This window comes from Lynx canadensis, chromosome C2 (assembly GCF_007474595.2).
Source record: "Lynx canadensis isolate LIC74 chromosome C2, mLynCan4.pri.v2, whole genome shotgun sequence".
NCBI classification, from domain to species: domain Eukaryota; kingdom Metazoa; phylum Chordata; class Mammalia; order Carnivora; family Felidae; genus Lynx; species Lynx canadensis.
Window position 1 is genome coordinate 2,683,075 of NC_044311.2, and position 17,830 is coordinate 2,700,904.

A 17,830-nucleotide genomic window follows, 5' to 3' on the forward strand; every position below is an offset into this window, starting at 1 on the left:
TGTCTATGACCCCCTCCTCCCTCTCCTCCAGTGCATTGTTCACAGTTGCTAACTACTCAGGTGTCAGCCAAAGTTGGCCCCCCCCTTTTTTTTGGTCTCCATTCTCCTTGCAGTCTGGGAGGGACCGCCGCTCGCCCCATCAGCTCTTAAATGGCATTTCGGGCCTTACCACGCCAAAGCTATGGAAGGTACAAGAAATAAGTGCCCCACGTGGGTCTCTACTCTCGGGGGGGGGGGCTGCTATCTGCATGGGAAGGGTAGAGGCTGGCCCATCTGTAACCACAGGAAACCACCGTTTACGGCAGTGTGACAAGAGGGCAAGGCTCCGGTGTTCTTGGTGAGCCACTTAGTAAATGGTGGGGCAATTGATACAAGACGGGTTCCTCTGTGTATCAGTTACCCGTTGCCAAGATGATGCCGTGTAACAAACCAACCTAAAATTCAGTGGCTTCGTATAATGAGCGTTTCTTTAATGCAAGAGTCTGCCGGTTGGCGTTTTAGACCCGGTTCAGTTGGGTGGTTTCTCTGGCTTCAGTGTGTTGTGTTGTCATGTCTGGGGGTCAGCTGGCTGTTGGCCATGTATGCTATCCTTGGCGGGGCTGGCCGGAGGGACTGCCCTACCATCTGTTACCCTCCTGTTGGCTAACCTGGATGTGTCATTCCCGGGACATTGCACAGGTGCGGAAATGAGATGGCCACCCTCCTGGCCCCTCAAGGGATGTGGCAAGACACAGACTCTGCGGCTTTGGTGGGAGGGGCTGAAGAGTCACACGGCAAAGGGCAGGACACAGGAAGGAGTGAGGACTTGGGGCTGCCGGTGTGCTCAATCTATCACGATGTGCCTCAGCTCTGGACTTTCTAGGTCTCTGGGGAGCGGGACGTTTGCATTTTCACCAGCTCCCCGGGATATTCTGCCGCTCAGTGACGTTTGATAATGACTGGACGTAAGCAAAGAGCAGCAGAACGTGAGACCCCCAGCTGCCTGGACCGGCCTTGCCACCCCCACCCCCCACCCCGGTGCCCTCACGCTGCCTGCTTTAAGTTTCCCCATATCCAGAAGCACCAAGCTGAGCCTCTTGAACGGTCAATGGGACCGTGTGTATTGTGACTCCTTGGGGGGAAAGGTTCCGTGTGACCAGGAGCTCCACGGAGGCTCTGTGGAACTTGTCAGGATCCCGGCAGGCCGGGTGAGGCTTCAGGAAAAGGAGGTGGGGTGGGGAATAGCCAAACCGGGAAGAGCGAAAACTGGGAGGCAGGTGGCTCTAGGGATGCTGGAGTGTAGCGCGGTGTGGCCGGAGGAGGGCATACGGGAGGGAAGTCTGGAAAGTTAGGCCGGGCCCAGACCGGGCCGAGCCTTCAGCAGCTGGGACGTAGGGACGTCAGTCAGCACTGGGTCAGCATCAGCTCTCCCAGCCTGCGGGAGGGTCTCCGGGCAACGGGGACTCACTCGGAACAGGCTCCGTCGCACCGGGTGCCCTTTCCCTGCGCCGAGCAGAGCAGGGGGCTTTAGCCGGACCATTGCAGGTCCCCCTGGGAGGCAGCCAGCAAAGGTGGTAGGTGCGTGACACGGGAGGACGGCGGTGCTGTGACGGAAGCGACGAGGAGGAGCAGCTCGGAGATGAAATGTGAGGGGGGACACCCAGATCTCACCAGGCCGGTCGGGGCGACGCGGAAGGGGGCAGAGGAGAAGCGAGCAGAAAGACAGGACCCCGGGGGAGGGACAGGGATGTAATTATCAAGTCTAAGCATGCAAAGAGCTCTGTGGCTTTTTTTCCTCAAAACCATATTTTATTTGAAACTCACAAGCTTCTGGTTCTGTTTCGTTGGTCATATTTGTCCTTGCTGAGACGTTTTGCCAAGGAGGCTAAATTCTCTGGTAATGACATTTCTCAGTTGCTGCGATCGTATTTTCTTTCGGGGTAACAGGCAGATGGCTCACAGTGGTGGTGGCCAGTGGGCTTCTCAGAACCTCGGAGATCCAGGAGCGTGAGTGAACGAGTTCTGTCAGACGTTATTGCTGAACGTGCGAGGGCAATGCTGTCCCCTTAGTCCAAGTTTCTTTGTTCCTCCCCCCCGCCCTTCCTCGCTCACTCATCACACATTTATTGAGCAACTGTTATGCACCAGCTGGGTAAACAGGACAGGAGAAGTCCGTATACGTCTGGTATAGAAGCGGAGAAGTTGCATTCAGTCATTTACTGGTTCAGTAAACATTCATGTGGCATCTGATATTTGAGTCTCTGCTCTAGGCATCGGGAATACAGGGGTGAACGAGAGAGAGATTGCCTTTGCCTCTGTGCAGGTCATAATCTGGGTGGGGAGAGATGTCGAACATAGAAGTTCATGTAGTTTGAAGGGGCTTAGTGGTCTAGTCCACGTAGGTGTCTTTCCTCGTTGGCTTGGGCTTCATGAATATGTTCAACCTTGAACTACGCAAATGCACATTCATGTACTAGAATAATTGCAGACGTGTCTGCAACAAGGCGAATGTACCCTCCCTCCTTCCTCCATTCTCAACAGGGGGCTTCTTCCTACTGGAAGTACAAATCTCATATTAACATCTTGTACCGTCATTGGCCACCTTTCCTCATCACCAAGAAGACCCAAAGGTCAGTTGGGTGATGGGGGGAGGGGGCAGCCAATGTAATGTGCTGTTTAACCGGGGCTCTTCAAGTCTGCGTCGTTGGAAAGCCAAAGGCCAGCCGTGGGACAGTGGATCGTGGTCACAGCCGGGACTCTTGCTCTCATGGGTTTCCGTGGTTTTGTTATCTTTCCAGTGGCTGCAGTCCTTGCCTGGAAACCTGAGCTTTCCACCTGCCGGGACAAGGTTCTGACATTTTACGTTAGAAGCAAGTTAGGAAGAGCCACTACATTTTTTTGTTCCTAATGTCTGTGGCGCGGTGATTTAACATGTACGTGCATGAGGTTGCCGCCCCCAGCTCTTTCCAAGCACCCTGTAGTCACAGAGGCTCCTGAGACCCCACGCTGATGCTTCCCCACGGTCCCGGCATCGTGGCCAGCGCCGGCCTGGAGCCCGGAAGACCTTTATGACTGTAGCTCTGTAGACAAGCCTCTTCTGTCTTTCTCTGTAAACAATGCTGATCTCGCAGAGCTTTATGAGCATTTAATGATACATGTCTCATAAAAGTATTTTATGGTCAGTGAGCCACTGAACTTATTGCCATTCTTGGTTACAGTAGTAATGAGGTCCTTGGTTCCCACTTGTGCAAATATAGAATGCTTAGGAAATCTGCGGCAGATTATGTCTTCCGAAGGTGGCGTAACAGAATCTCCTATCTCGCATCTCACGTGTGCTTCCTCAACGTGACCTTACCACTCGCCACTCAAGAAGTGTGGCCTGTGTCTTCATCCCCTTGAGCCTTGATTGACCCCACGCCCGCGTTGACTGATGGGGTGTGGCAGAGGGACACTGTGTCAGTGCTGGGTGTAGCCCTCAGGCCAATGTCTGTTTCCCTACTCTTGGAGCCAGCTGCCGTGTTGGCTATCCCGAGACCACATTATCCAGATAAAGTGCCTCATGGAGAAAGAAAGCCAAGGAACAGACAGGGAAATGAGACATTACATGAAGAACCCATCCTGGAAGGGAACTTTCCAGCCCCGGCCCACTAAATTCCCAACTGGCTTCCTGAATTCCCAACCCACTGAATTCTGGGGTCGGGAAGGGGGGGGGAAGGTTGAGTTAAGACACTCACATTTGGCGGTAGTTGGTAACACAGCAATAGAAAACTCTAACAGTCTTTTGTTCCTATCCCGGGTTGGCGTGCCTTTCCCCCAGGGCCTCCCTCGTTAATTGTGTCGAATTGAGAAAATCACAGGCTTTTCCAGCCCAGGTGGTCGGGTGGAGGGATCTGGACTCAGCCACCGATTCGCAGTGTGTTCACGTCCCGCTTTGAACTTTAGCTTTCTTACCTGTTGCAGGGCCTTGAGAGGCGTCCCAGAGGCGTTGGTGAGGCTGCGATGAGCCAAGCCGGTCGGAAGTGGCTTGCATGGGGCCTGGCCCTCAGTACACTGTCAGGCACGCGCTGGGAATCACAGGCCCTTCCAAGCTCCGGGCCACCCTTGCCGGCCATCCCGCAGCCCCGGTGAGGCTGCTTCCCGGCAGTGACTGAGGCTGCTGCGTTCTGGGGCCGGCTCGCGGGCTGGGCAAGAGAAACCTGCAGAGTGTAGAGGCTTTGAAGATAGCTCAAGACTGCTCAGTGCCGACGATGACGTGCCAGACCCCTCCGGAACCTCGCTTCCCTCTTTTAACACCACTCCCTTAATACCTCTGTCCATCTTACCGATGGGGAAACTGAAGTTCAGAGAAGCCGACACGGTTTCTCTTAGCAGTGACAGAGCTAAGATACGAAGTCAGAATCCTGGACACCAGATCCAATACAATTTAAGGCGATCACTTAGAATTTCTGACGTCACAGAAGGGGGAGGCCATAAGAGAGTATCCGCGAGGCATGTAATTCTAATCTTAAAGCATTCCAACACCGTGACTCCCTGAATAACAAGAAAAATATTGAATGTCTTCCAGGCTGCAGACTCCAGAAGTTTACTCCATCCAATTGATTGTTCTTGGCAAAATAGACTTAAATGGCATCTCATTCCTTCCATTTCCATTTGGAGGTTCTTCTGTTTGGAGCATGTGTGTTCCTGTGTTCTGGAAGTTTTTCTTGACAGAAGTAGAGAGGTTTTTGACAAACAACTTTAATATTCTTTGTGTCTGTTTGCTGGCTCTAATAATCCAGCAAGTTTACAAGGTCACTGTTAAGATTAAATCTGAGTCATCGGAGGCAGATGTTGACGCACCATTATTTAAACCCTGAGCTGCTGAAGGACTCTCTCATCCCCGTGAGCTATGACTCACTGTCCAAATGAACACCCAAATTCCACAGAGCCTGCTGAGCAGGGCCTCTGGACTCCGTTAGGGAAACAAGCCGGATTTACCACTTGCCTCCTCTGTGGGACGAGAAAGCCCTACTGTTTGCGGCAGAAATGTGTGTACGGAGAATGGCGTGTACGAAGATCTGGGCTCTTATCTTTTCTCAGCCGCTTGCCGTGGGCTTTCTCTTCTCACCTGCTCCTCACAGCCCTTACACGTTTATTTACGTAGTAAAATGTGTGATCTGAAGCGTCCAGCTTGATGAAATTTTCCACACATATGCCCCAAGTCAACATCACCCAGGTCAAGGAACACTGTCACCGCCCCAGAAGGCGCCCTTGTTCCCAATCGATAACCCCTCGGATTACCGCTCGTCTGATTTCTGACGCCATGGAGTAGTTGTGTCTTTTTCAAGAATTTCATCCAAAAGGAGTCAAAGGGCAGGTACTCTTTGCGTCTGGCATTGTGGCTCTGCAAAACGCCAGTGAGATTTATCCATGGTGTCGCGCGTATCGGTGATCCGTTCCTTTTCGTTGTTGAGCGTGTTCCGTTATATGGATGTGCCACAGTTTGTTCATCCATTCTCCTGTTCGTGGGCACCTGGGCTGTCTCCAAAGTGGCTCTTAGGAACACGGTTGCGATCGTTCTTCTCGCACATATGTTTGAAGACTGGTGTTTTCATTTCTCTTGAGTACATACCCAGAAATGGGATTGCTGAGGCATGGGTCAGGCATACCTTTAGCTCTATCAGTCACTGCCAATCCTTTCTCACACAATACTTTCAATGTTTAAAAATTTTAGGCCTTCTGGAAGGTGTCTAGTGCCATCTCCATTTACTCTTTTTGTTTTGTTTTGTTTTTTTAAAAAAATATTTATTTTGAGCGAGAGAGAAAGAGAGAGAGTGTGCATGAGCAGGGCAGGAGCACAGAGCGAGGGAAAGAGAGAATCCCAAGCAGGTTCCATGCTGTCAGCACGGAGCTTGACGCGGGGCTTGATCTCGTGAACCGTGAGATCACGGCCCGAGCCGAGATCAAGAGTCAGATGCTCGACTGACTCTGTCACCCAGGCGAAGAGAGAATTTTTATGCAACTACTGGGCAGTGGGGGCTCTTTGGTGTTACTGGGAAGCCTGTAGAGTCCAACATTGGGCTGGTAGCAACTTACTCTTCTGTTGGGATAACCCATTCCTGCTGCCCTTGCTCTTTGTCAAGCCACCAAGAATGGGGGAGGAAAGGAGCTCAGGGCTGTTCAGATTTGTCTCTCATCAGGTGGTTCTTTCATCTCATGAATCCCTGTTTTCCCATCTGCAAGATGGAAACAATAATATCTAATTTGGGCACACGTGAAGGTTAGAAGGAATTACGTAAAATACGAGCACCGTGCCTAGGGTCTAGTAAGAGCTCAACAAGCATCAGTTTGCTTCATTTCAGGGGAAGAAAATAAAACACGTGCTGCTAACAGCAGAGTCTTCATGCGCATGGGCACTGTGGCTGGTTAGCTGGTGACAGTGCTATGGCTGGAGGAACCATTTGCTCCCCCTTGACATCACACTTCCTTGTTTAAAACCTGGAGGGAAGTTCCTATGCTAATGGCCTCTGGGGATGGTAATTAGCACTCGCTGAGGGCCCGATGCATCCCTCACTTTCCCTTATTTGCTTTGTGCAACTTTCAAGTGAGACTTTCGGTATGTAGTCATCGGATGTTGGGGTCGGATGCAACTGGACCGAAGTATATCCCAGCACCGAAACACTGGACTCTCGGAGGCGTCTAGAGCTCGTGTGACCTAATTCATGGTGGTGTGCATTATGAAATAGCAGATATTCATAATGGAAAAATAAGGGTATTAAAGAAAAACATCAAAAGCTTCCTTTTTAGAATTCTTTGAACAAAAGCTGATTGTTTATTACGGCCATGGGTTGCTATGGGAACAGAGGGTACTGAATTGGAAAAGAATTGAAGTAGGTGTTCTAATATAGACAGGCATAGCTTATATACACCTTATATACTCTTACATATTAGAAAAAAATACCGCATTTTTAGAAACAGGGTTGAGATGTTGTGTAGAGTGGTTTAGGGTGTCAACAAAATGTCCTGAGTTTCTGGGTCAGACTGGCCTCTGTTTTCGAGATTACCCACTTAATCCCCTGTTGCATGTTATTTCTTAATCATAGGTGAATTCATTTATTCATTCACTCATTCATTCTTCAATCGATAGTTTTTGATACATACATACCCACATTCTAAGGGATATTCAAAGAAAAACACATGGTCTCTCAGAGCGATTTTACAAGAACAGTAGCACATCTCTGTCACTGGCTGACTTTTCCCTCTCAACTGGCCAATAACTGTATTCGGTAAATGTATTCAGTGCCGTATTCAGCATTCAATAACTGTATTCAGTGATTGCAACACTGGGGAAGTTTAATATAAACGATTATTAAACCATGATATGATAGTATGTGTAATGATGGAAAAAGAACTCTAAAAGGTGCCTGTGGAGTGACGAGCATGGAAGGGGGGTGTCCAGACCTCACTGAAGAGGGTCTGGTTGCAGTGCCCTGGATGACCAAGAGCTTTGCTGGGTTGTAGGAGTTGGAACTCGTCTACAGTAACTGGACAAACGGCACCAACTCTATGGGGTGTGAGCTGAGGCTGGGAGCTAGGAGTGCAGAGGGGGCTGGGGAGGGGCCCCTGTGGCATGGAGGCTGGGGCCACTCAGTGTCTGCAACAAGAGGGTTGTGGGAAGGTGATCTGTGGGTGGAGACAGAGGCCTGAGATCCCTGGGGATCTGCCTACCTTGGAAACGCATTTGGGGCAGATTGCTGTTGGATGTCCCACCCACGTGCACTACAGATGACAAAGTACAAGTAGAGTTAGGAAAAGCAAAACAGAGCAAGCCTGATCAGGAAGAGAAGCCTTGATATCCCATCAGCACCCTCTCCTGATAAACATTAGCACCGCATTCACTGTGAAGGAGAAACGCTTCAAGTCTCATCCATTGCCACAGAGCAGGTATTGAAGGGTGAATTTGGAACTGAGAGGCAATCAATCGATAACTGGCCTGCCATCTTGGTTGGGGTTTATCTTGTAAAATTATTGAAAATATTTGACTTTCACAACCATCCCCAAAAGGCTACGTGGGTTGCAAAGCTGGAAAGTTGTACAAAGGGTTCCACAGAGCAAACTCTTAAGAAAAGATGACTCTCCTATCATCCCTCCAAGAGAAAGACCGAGGATACAGGCCTGGGTTGGTAGCAATCATTTGGACTCAGCCCTTCCCTGCTGAAAGGTAGTTAATATCCATTTGGTTTACGGACTTGGGATCACAACATGAGTTTGTCCCCAGCTCTGCCACTCAGCAGCTGTATGACTTTAGACCCTCTGCAGTCATGTCTTTGATAGTTCAGATACTAATAGGTGCCTAATGGTGCTCCAGGATTGGCCTCCAAAGTCATAGCTTCCCCTGTCACATCATAGGCTCAGCCACCATTTCCCCAAAGTAGAAGTCAACATGCTTTCCCTGGAATGGGCCAAGCAGTAAATATTTTAAGCCTTTCAGTCTATATGATCTTTGTCGCAACTATCCACCTGTGTCCTTGTGGGGACACAAAGACAAAAACATCTGTAGACAAGAAGCACATGAATGGGCCTGGTTCTTTGGAGGGAGGGATGCCCACTATTGGAGCTAACTGTGTGGGGACTAGTGTGTCCTTACAAATGCTCCGGCTCTTGTGCTAGACTGGCTTCTCCATTTCCAGAGGAAATTTCATCTCAGGTCTTATTGCCCTACTGCGGGTCTTGGTTGCAGCCCCTGAAGACATCCTAATGAATAGTCCTGTGTTTGAATCTGACGCATCAATTGTAGGAGATGGGGTCCTGCTCACTTCCTACCTAGAATATCCCAGTGTTCTTGTTCAGACTTGGTCTATAGGGTTAGGCTCTGCAAACCCAGTAAGGTAGCAGCTTTTGCTACCTTTGTCAAGATGTCTAAGACATCTTAAGACAAGATGTTGTTAGACTGCCCTTGCTGTGGTGCACCGTGGGACAGAAAAGACCCACTCCCCTGTCTAAGGATCAGCAATGACACGGCTACATCAACAAGCCATCCGTGGCCATGTTGCTTATTGTTGCTATAGCTACTAAAGGCAAAACGTCGTCACTATAGGCAAAAGATCATCTGTTATTGTCACCTAGGAATTTTCTTGGCTGGAGCAGGTTCGGCAAATTTGAATACATCAGATAATGATTTTTAAGGAAAAATAGGGGCCAACAGAGTGAAACATCAGGCTAATTGTCCTAGTGACAGTGTGTGGAACTCCCCAGACGTACATCGGCCGATGTGCCTTTGTCCCGGGCTGGTGGGCACCTGGTGGCTCTTTGTCTACGTCGCCAGCTCATATGATAAGGTAGCCACCACACGCTGGCATTTTCCTGTGCCTTTTTTTTTTTTTAGTTCTATTTAAATTCTGGGGCAGAAGTGTTGATGCTGAGATATTTATGCCCTTTTGATAACTGCAGCTTAAGCGGCTTCTTTGACAGACAAATTCTAATTAAACAGTATAATAAGTTGCAGAAACACAACGGCTCTCGGTGCTTTTCCTGTGGCATGTCACATCTGAAAAAACCACATCCTGTAACTTGCAGATACATTTTTAGGAACTGTCCTTGTGGAGCCACACTGGTTCTGTCTCCAGAGATGCTGGTTAGACTAACACCCCCCCCCCCCACCCTTCTCTCTCTCTTTTCTTAGTGGAAACTATTTTTAGGCAGCAAATTAATTGTAGGGAAGTTTAGGTCAAGGGGATGTGTATTTCATTGCAGGAAATTTTGCCCTTGGCTTAGGAAGGTTACCACAGCCAGTTCAGTAGCTGAGTTGGGATCTGAGCTTGGGTCTTTCTGTCACCATCCATGGCAGGAAATAACAGGAAAATGAAGAACAACCCCAAATAACAATAACAACAAAAACAAAACCAAGGAGATTGATCTTGGATATAAGATTGGACTTGGATTTGAGGAATGGAGGGTTGTCACAGTGGGAATTTGGCAAACGCCCGTGAATGGCCTGGAGCGGGGTTGACAAGTGCCGAGTGGAGACTTAATTGTGAGAGCCTCCTGTTTGGGGCTTCATTTATTTATTTTATCCGAGGCTCTTTGTTTAACCCCATTAAGTGTATTTTTGTTGTTGTTGTTTAGATTGCAGTGGAAGACGTGCTAAGGGGGAGTCAGGACGGGCTCTCTTTACCGAGTTTTGCCTTTCCACTTGCTGCTTGCCCTTGGGAGAGCCACGCAGCCTCTCTGATTCCGGAATTGAGCCACCAAATCTGAATTTGTTGGGAGTGGAGGGCCTTCAGGCTAACCTGGGCTTGTCCACGTGGCACGCACAGGTTCCCAGACAGAGGGTGGAAGCAGCCAGATCTCAATGCCTCTTCTGTCACTTTCCTTTGGTCAGAGCAAGTCCCAAGGCCAGCCCCATGGGAGCAGCTGCAGGGTAGCATTGTGGAATCGTAAGGGGAGAAGCAGGAGACTCATCGCGAGCAAGCCACCCTGGGTTAGTTTTTGCTCTGGGAGCTTCAAGGAGGATAAGGGCTTAACATAAGCTGGTGATGCGGGTGCGTGACGTGGGTGTGTGTGACCTTGGCCAAGGGGAGAGGCAGGTGGCAACGGCAGGGAGAACACCGGCCAAGGAGTCAAGACTCAGGAGCGCGCGGGCCTTGGACAAGACACTTAGCCTGCCAGAACCTCGGTCGTTTGTCTGAAGGTCCTCAGAACCTTTACTAAGCCTGTTCCCGTCTAGGCACCGGGGGCACAGACCTAAAGCAAAACGTGTTCCTCGAGAGTTTCCAAAAGCTGCGTGTGTCAGTGATTTGGGAAGTGAGGGATGATGTTGGCAGCCACTCTGGTCAGTAAAGGGTCCCCTGGTGGAGAGTCCACCAGCTCTGAGCCTGGCCCCCAGACCGTTGTTTCACTGAGGGAGCTCTGAGTAACCACGGACGACCTCTCTGGGGCAGGCGTTTCCCCGTGGGAAATCTTCCCTGGTTAGCTCAGCTTTTCAACTGCTTGGCCCCTTTGGCGGCCGTGGGTTGGTAAAGCCTTCAGGTACATCTCTCTTCTGCTCCCTTGCCCTGGTTGATTTTCAACTTTGTTTTCTAGCTGTGAAAAACATATGTATGGATGGCAGTAATTGGGAATTTAATAATTTTTTGATGTTTCTTTTGGTGCTTGGGAAACCCACTGAGAATGATATATATTTTTTTCAGTGTTTCCCCGTTCTGTGCTAAAACTCTGTGCTAAAATCGTACGTGACTTTTATTTTCTCCTTTTCTTTCTCCCCCCCCCCCCGCCCTTTTTTAAAGCACAAAGCAGGATAACTTTGAAGTCAAGTTTCCTTTTTAGAAGGCACAGGTATCGGTTCCTTATTTTCTACTTTTGTTTTTATTGCCATAGTGTTCTTTATTACTTTTTCCCAAGTCATTTCAGAAATAAAAAAAAGATATGGGAACAAAGCTACCAGAGTCAGAGATTCAGACAATCTGAGCATTGCCTCCCCGTGGGAGTTGCTCTGTGGCTGTGGCGGGATTCTAGTGCCTTTTTACCTGATGTTATTTGATTATCAGGGTATCAAAACCTTATCGGCTCCATTGCCCAACCCCCCAAAGCTTGAGAGTAACAGAGGAATTGTAGGCATGTGATAACAGCACTGGGTTGCAGCTCAATCTTTAAGGGAACCAGTGCAGAGGAATAGAAGGTTTCTGGAGGAGTGTGGAGACATCTGGATGCCGGGCTCAATTCTGCAACTAAGGAGCTGGGTGGCCTTGGAAAACCCACTTCACCTCTCTGGGCTTCGCTTCCTTCGCCTGAAGATGAGGCTTCTTACTGGGGCGCCTGGGGGGCTCCGTCGGTTGGGCGTCCCACTTTGGCTCAGGCCATGATCTCACGGCTCGTGAGTTCGAACCTCGCATCGGTCTCTGTGCTGACCGCTCAGAGCCTGGAGCCTGCTTCGCATTCTGTGTCTCCCTCTCTCTGTCTCTCTCTGCCCTTCCCCTGCTTGTGCTCTGTCTCACTCAAAAGTAAATAAAATTAAAATAAATAAACATTAAAAAAATTAAAAAAAAAGATGAGGCTTCTTCCTGGGGCGCCTGGGGGGCTGTTAGTTGAGCTTCCGACTTCGGCTCAGGTCATGATCTTGCGGTTTGTGGGTTCAAGCCCCGTGTTGGGCTCTGTGCTGACCGCTCAGAGCCTGGAGCCTGCTTCGGATTCTGTGTCTCCCTCTCTCTCTCTCTCTCTCTCTCTCTGCCCTTCCCCTGCTTGTGCTCTGTCTCACTCAAAAGTAAATAAAATTAAAATAAATAAACATTAAAAAAATTAAAAAAAAAGATGAGCCTTCTTACTTAGTTACTGCAAGATGTTTTCCTTTCAGACCTAAAAGGAACCTCTAATCACTCTCTTCGTGGATCCTAGGTTAAGAAATATATAGGGGGGCACCGGGTCCCCCTATCCCAGGTCCCCCCTGATCCCTGGGTCGTGGGATTGAGCCCCACATTGGACTCCGTGCTGAGTGTGGAGCCTGCTTAAGATTTTCTCTGTCTCTCCTTCCCTCTCTCTTTCTCTCTCTCCCTCCTTCCCTCTCCTCTGCTTGTGGTTCTCTCTCTTTCTAAAAAAAAAAAAAAAAAAAAAAAAGGAAATGTTCGGGTTCTGTGCGGTCTTATCGTAAGCAAACACTACTTGTATAAAGACTTTGAAAAAGTTGGAAATAATACATGCCTCGTCCCCCCATGAAGCTCAATGGTTCTTCCTCTCGTGAACCTCTAGGGGCTGGGATCCCAGGCCGGGAGCTGCAGAGGGCTTGCTGGTCTGTCTGGCTTGCTGTGCGTTTTAGTTACAAAGCAAGGCTCTGACGATGGTTAGCATCGGTCTTACAGAAAGAGCAGGAGATTCGGGGCTCGGGGTGCACAGGGGCGAGACAACCGAGGTCAAAGTTGTCTTTCAGCCTTGGCCTTTACTTTCGCGTGGGTCTGCATGGGTTTGTTGGGTGGAGTACCGAACCGGTCTTTCTTCGGGTCCAAATTCTCCTCTTGCCTGTTGGTGACAGAGGCAGTGCCGCCCCATTAGGGACACTCTGTGAATTTAGGGGGGGAGACAGCTCCTCTCCACTCCTCGGTGTAATTTTTGCGGGAGTCCAAAACAGGAGTGACAAGTGCAATTTAGGAGGTATTGAATGGGAGGATCAGGCGAGCAGGGACGTGATTTGGTTATCTGGCGAGGGAGGAGCACCGTTACCATGCTTCCTGGGAGAATTCCAAACACACGTGGGCAGGATGTGCTTTCTGTGACTGGAGCTCACATCCTGCTTACTTTATTGAAGCCTGGGGTGTCGTGGCTTGTCCACGGGTCACTATTATGGAGGGAGATGAGGACTTGTGTCCCCCCAAAGCAGGAGGCGCAGTGTCACGTGCCCTCGCCCTTCCTACCGGTGATACTACGACCATGCCCATTGCTGCCAACCGCCATTTATTAAGTACTTACTGGCGCCAGGAAACGTGTGTCTCTGTTTATCACCTCACTTAAATATTGAAAACAACCCTTCGCGGCAGGTAGCGTCCTCATACCCACTTGGCCAGTGTGGAAGTTGAGGCAACAGGCTTCTTTTGTCTTCCTTGCCCAGCCGGTGAGTGGCAGACATGTAGCTTGGAGGGAGCCAGCTGGCCTCTCGGGTCTTTCTCTTAAACGTTGTGCCGTCCCATCACCACGGACACACATGGCCCGTCTGGGTCTGGCCGCCAAGATCACAGGGATGGAAGCACTTCCAACTAGTTCACATTCCTGCCACCGGTCCAAGCCCCTTTCAGGTGGCTTTGGTTGGGGCTGCACACGTGGAGGGACACAGACGCCGTGGAGGCTTTGAGAGTAGAATCTTTGGGGCAACCACTGAGTGTACGGTATTGGGGAATGTCTATTGCAAACTTCCTTCCTGTGACTCACGGGACCTCCATGTTCCACCCAACCTAATCTCTACCTTAATTTTTTAAAAGTTTATTTATTTTTGAGACAGAGAGAGAGACAGAGAGAGAGAGGATACAAGCAGGGGAGGGGCAGAGAGAGGGAGGGAGACACAGAATCGGAAGCAGGCTCCAGGCTCTGAGCTGTCAGCACAGAGCCCAACGTGGGGCTCGAACCCACAAACCGTGAGACCATGACCTGAGCTGAAGTTGGACGCTCAACCAACTGAGCCCCCCCAGGTGCCCCTCTCTACCTTCATTTCTTCACAGTCTCCCCTTGTACTGTTGGCTTCAGCAACGTCAACAATCTTGTAGTTCCCTGAGTTCACCACGCTCTCCTGCTGTCCGAGGTGCTGGCCTGTGGCAGCACCCTTCACACGGTAATGCTGTCTGTCCCCTCCAGACTGACCGGATGCCCTGCTGGGCATTCTCTTGACCCTTCCAGGTTCTTCCTGGCTTTCTGGAACTGCTTCCTCGTCATCTGAAGTGACACACACGGGGCATTTGTCGTGGTGAATCGAAAGGATTTGTTTCATGTCTGTTTCCTGAACTTCTCTAGAAGGAGGACTGGATACTATTTGTCCATTATCTCCAGAGCCCAACAGGAACATCTTGGGTAGATGTTTGTCATATTGCCAGTCCCAAACACATCTGGATAATGCTGTCTTGTCTGAGTGAATAGTTAGCTTTCAACGCTTTTTTCTTCAATCGAACCATGTGAAATTGCTGTTTTTGTAAGTCAAACTTGCTCGAATACCAGCATTTCAAATGTACGTTTTCCCCCATGTATACGTTCCCACGAGCGTTTTCATCCTGTTCATCTCCTGGGTTCCTCCCTCTCTGCTTATACACACCAGGGTTTATCCCACCCGTTGTGAACACATCTCTTCCTTCTTTGGGCACGGCCTTCCCTCGAGTCCCAAACTTTCGGGAAGAACTGTCCACGTGCGGTGTTTCTGCGTCCACACCAGTCACCCATAGTGATTCCCGTAGTTTCCATCTGGCCCTCCTTGTCTTCTACTCTCCTAAAGTGGCCTCGGTTGTTTTCAAGCAGTTCTGGAATCGCATCAGCCAAAGGCTACGCCTGTTCCTTTTCTTCAATGACCTTCCTGCAGCATGAAAACTCTGTGATATCCTCTATGAGACTGTCACCTCCTATGACTCCCACGACAGAGCCCTCTCCTGGCCCCATCCCTGAATCTAAACGCTCTTCTTCCTCTCTGTGCCACCCCCGGATGTCTTCTTTTGTCTCCTCCTCTCCCTTGGGAACCTCGTGCACTTGCCGGGTTCATCTACCATCGGGCACGGCCGGGTTGCACGTCTGCACATCCAGCCGGAACGTGTGCTCCAGGCTTAGCGTTTCCTCTGACTTCTGTAGGGCCCAAACAGAACCCATCCCCTTTCTCCACAAGTCACCTCTCTTCCGGTTGTTTTCCCCTCAAATGACCACCTTTCGTGTTTTTGCTGGTCTACTTATGAAGCGTTTCCACTATTCTTTCCCCTCTGTCTAAACCCTCACCCTTGAGGGCGAATTTTGGTGTTGTATATTTGCTCAGCTCTCTGCCAGGCCCCGCCCCCCCCGCCATGTGTCATTGAAAGCAGCCATTGGTGAGCCGGACTTCATCGTTTTTGCATTTCCCACAGTGACTATCACTGTGCCCATGCTAAATAGGCCTTTAATACGTATATGTTGAGTTAAAAGAAATTAATCTTTTTTTTTTTTTTTAAAGTTTTTATTTATTTTGAGAGAGAGAGAGAGCGAGAGAGCACAAGCGAGACTGGGGGGCGGGGGTTGGTGGAGTCACAGAGAGGGAGAGAGAGAATCCCTAGCAGGTTCCCCACTGTCAGCACGGAGCCCAGGGCAGGGCTGGAACTGACAAATGACGAGATCATGACCTGAGCTGAAATCAAGAGTCAGAGATGCTCAACCAACTGAGACACTCAGGCACCCCAAAGAAATGAATCTTTTAAATTGTAGGTACAACCTGACTGCCTTGTCACCATTTTGAAAGTAGAAGAAAGAAAGAAAAAAATCACTCGTCCATCTACCACCCTGGCTTGTAGGATCATTTTGGTATATTCCCTCCTATTTGGTCTATTTCCCCACTCCTATTTTTACTTATGGTTTACAAAGTTGTCATTGTTACCCCAGAAGTCCACCCAGAGCACAGACTTTATTTTTTTTTTTAGCTCATGGAGTTTCTCAGCAATGATGCAAAGGGCTACATTGTAACCATTAACGCGGCTTTCCAACAATTCCAGCCTTCCGCAGTGCTGGCAAGATCCTACTGCCCAGCGCCCTGCAGTTCAGTGGGGACCTGTGACCAGTCCTGGCCAACCACCAGCTACTTGTTGATCCGTCAGAGCACTTTGTCCTTGGTTATGCCATCAGCCTTGGTACTTGAGTGAGATGGTGACACCAGAGAGCCTCCAGACGCCAGTGATGGACGCATACTGGGAGGGACAAAAAAGCTTTCTTTTAAGCTGTTACAATTTTGGGTCTCTCGGGTTACAGCAGCAAATCTTAGCTCCCCCGCCGGAGAGATAGGTTGCAACTTCTGGGGGCTTGAGAAAGTCTGAGAGATTCTCTGGTTTAACACCACCATTTTGCAGGTAGGGAAACTGAGCCTTGGACCAGGGAGATGCCTCAAGTCATAGAGTCAGTATTGGCACTGGACGGGAGCCCAGGTCGGCCGTCTCTCTCGAGCACCCTCCTCTGTTCAGCAGCATGAAGCTGGGCTCTGGGTGAGGCTGCCCTGCTTTTTTCTGTCTGCTCCGTGGTAACATTTCTGCTGCGGAGCGCGTGGGGCTGGGCTGTCCCCAGAGTCTGGGTCACTGGCCTGCTCTAATTTTATTATACCTTGACAGGTCATTTGAGAGAGCCCGGGGGGCCGCTTTGGAGCCCTCTGTGACATGCCACGGCAGCTGCAAGACGGCTTCCTTCTCCAGATGATAGCCCCAAATATCACGCAACAGCGTCTCTGTTCAAGTGAAAGTTCAACAATTCTAGTTTGGAATTATCCGCTGGTGATGAAATTCTCAGATTCAAAGGTATGAGGATAATTAGGACTGTTGTTAATCATTCTCTATCCCTCTCCCCACCCCCGCCCCCGCCCCCACCCCCCCAGCAACGAGATTCACACAGATTAATTACTGCCTGCTATAAATAAACGCAGAGAAAAGCAATCTGCCTAGCAGAGGCAGAGGGTAACTCATTTAATACATCACAGCTTTCCGCACACCTGTTCTCCCTTCGCTGTTGCCATGGGAACCACACTTCATAAGAGAAGCTATGCATAATTAGCATGGATGGAGGTCTATATCAATCAGAATAATTTGGAAGAATACTAAAAACCCAAAGGAGCAGGGAAAACTACTTGTCTCAGTAGGAAGGAATCAGATCTCCACTGCGTGGTAAATGAGGAGGCAGTTACAGTAGGAAATCAGCAAAATTAGCCATTCTGGGTCAGCTGAAAAACAGGGAGACGGTTTCACTCCACCAGAGAGAAAGAAAACTTTGTCATTGACTTTGGCTTTTTTCTTTTCTTTTCAGTGCTATTTAGAGCCACACAAAGGAAATACAAGCCAAACAAGCAAACAGACAAACGCATAAATTCATTTGGGGGCCATGGTGCTGGGGGGGGGGGATAGGAGCTGCATTTCTGAGTGGAGGCTCTGCACGTCTGGGGAGCCCCTGCCCTGCTGTGATGTTAGGCAGTGAGACTGGGGCTCCAGGCTCCCGGTTGCCGGGTGGGGGTTCCTTCAGAGAACAGTGAGCAGCTTTCAGTCAAGGTATGGGATTTTATGAGTGGTTGGAATCATCCCGTTTCTTTTCAGTGGTGGAAAGCACTTCAGAAATAATGTGGGTTAGGGCTCTTGCTTTCGGGTGAAGAAGGGGACTCATGGAGACGTGCAACTTGCTTGAGGTTTCAAAGTCGGCTGGT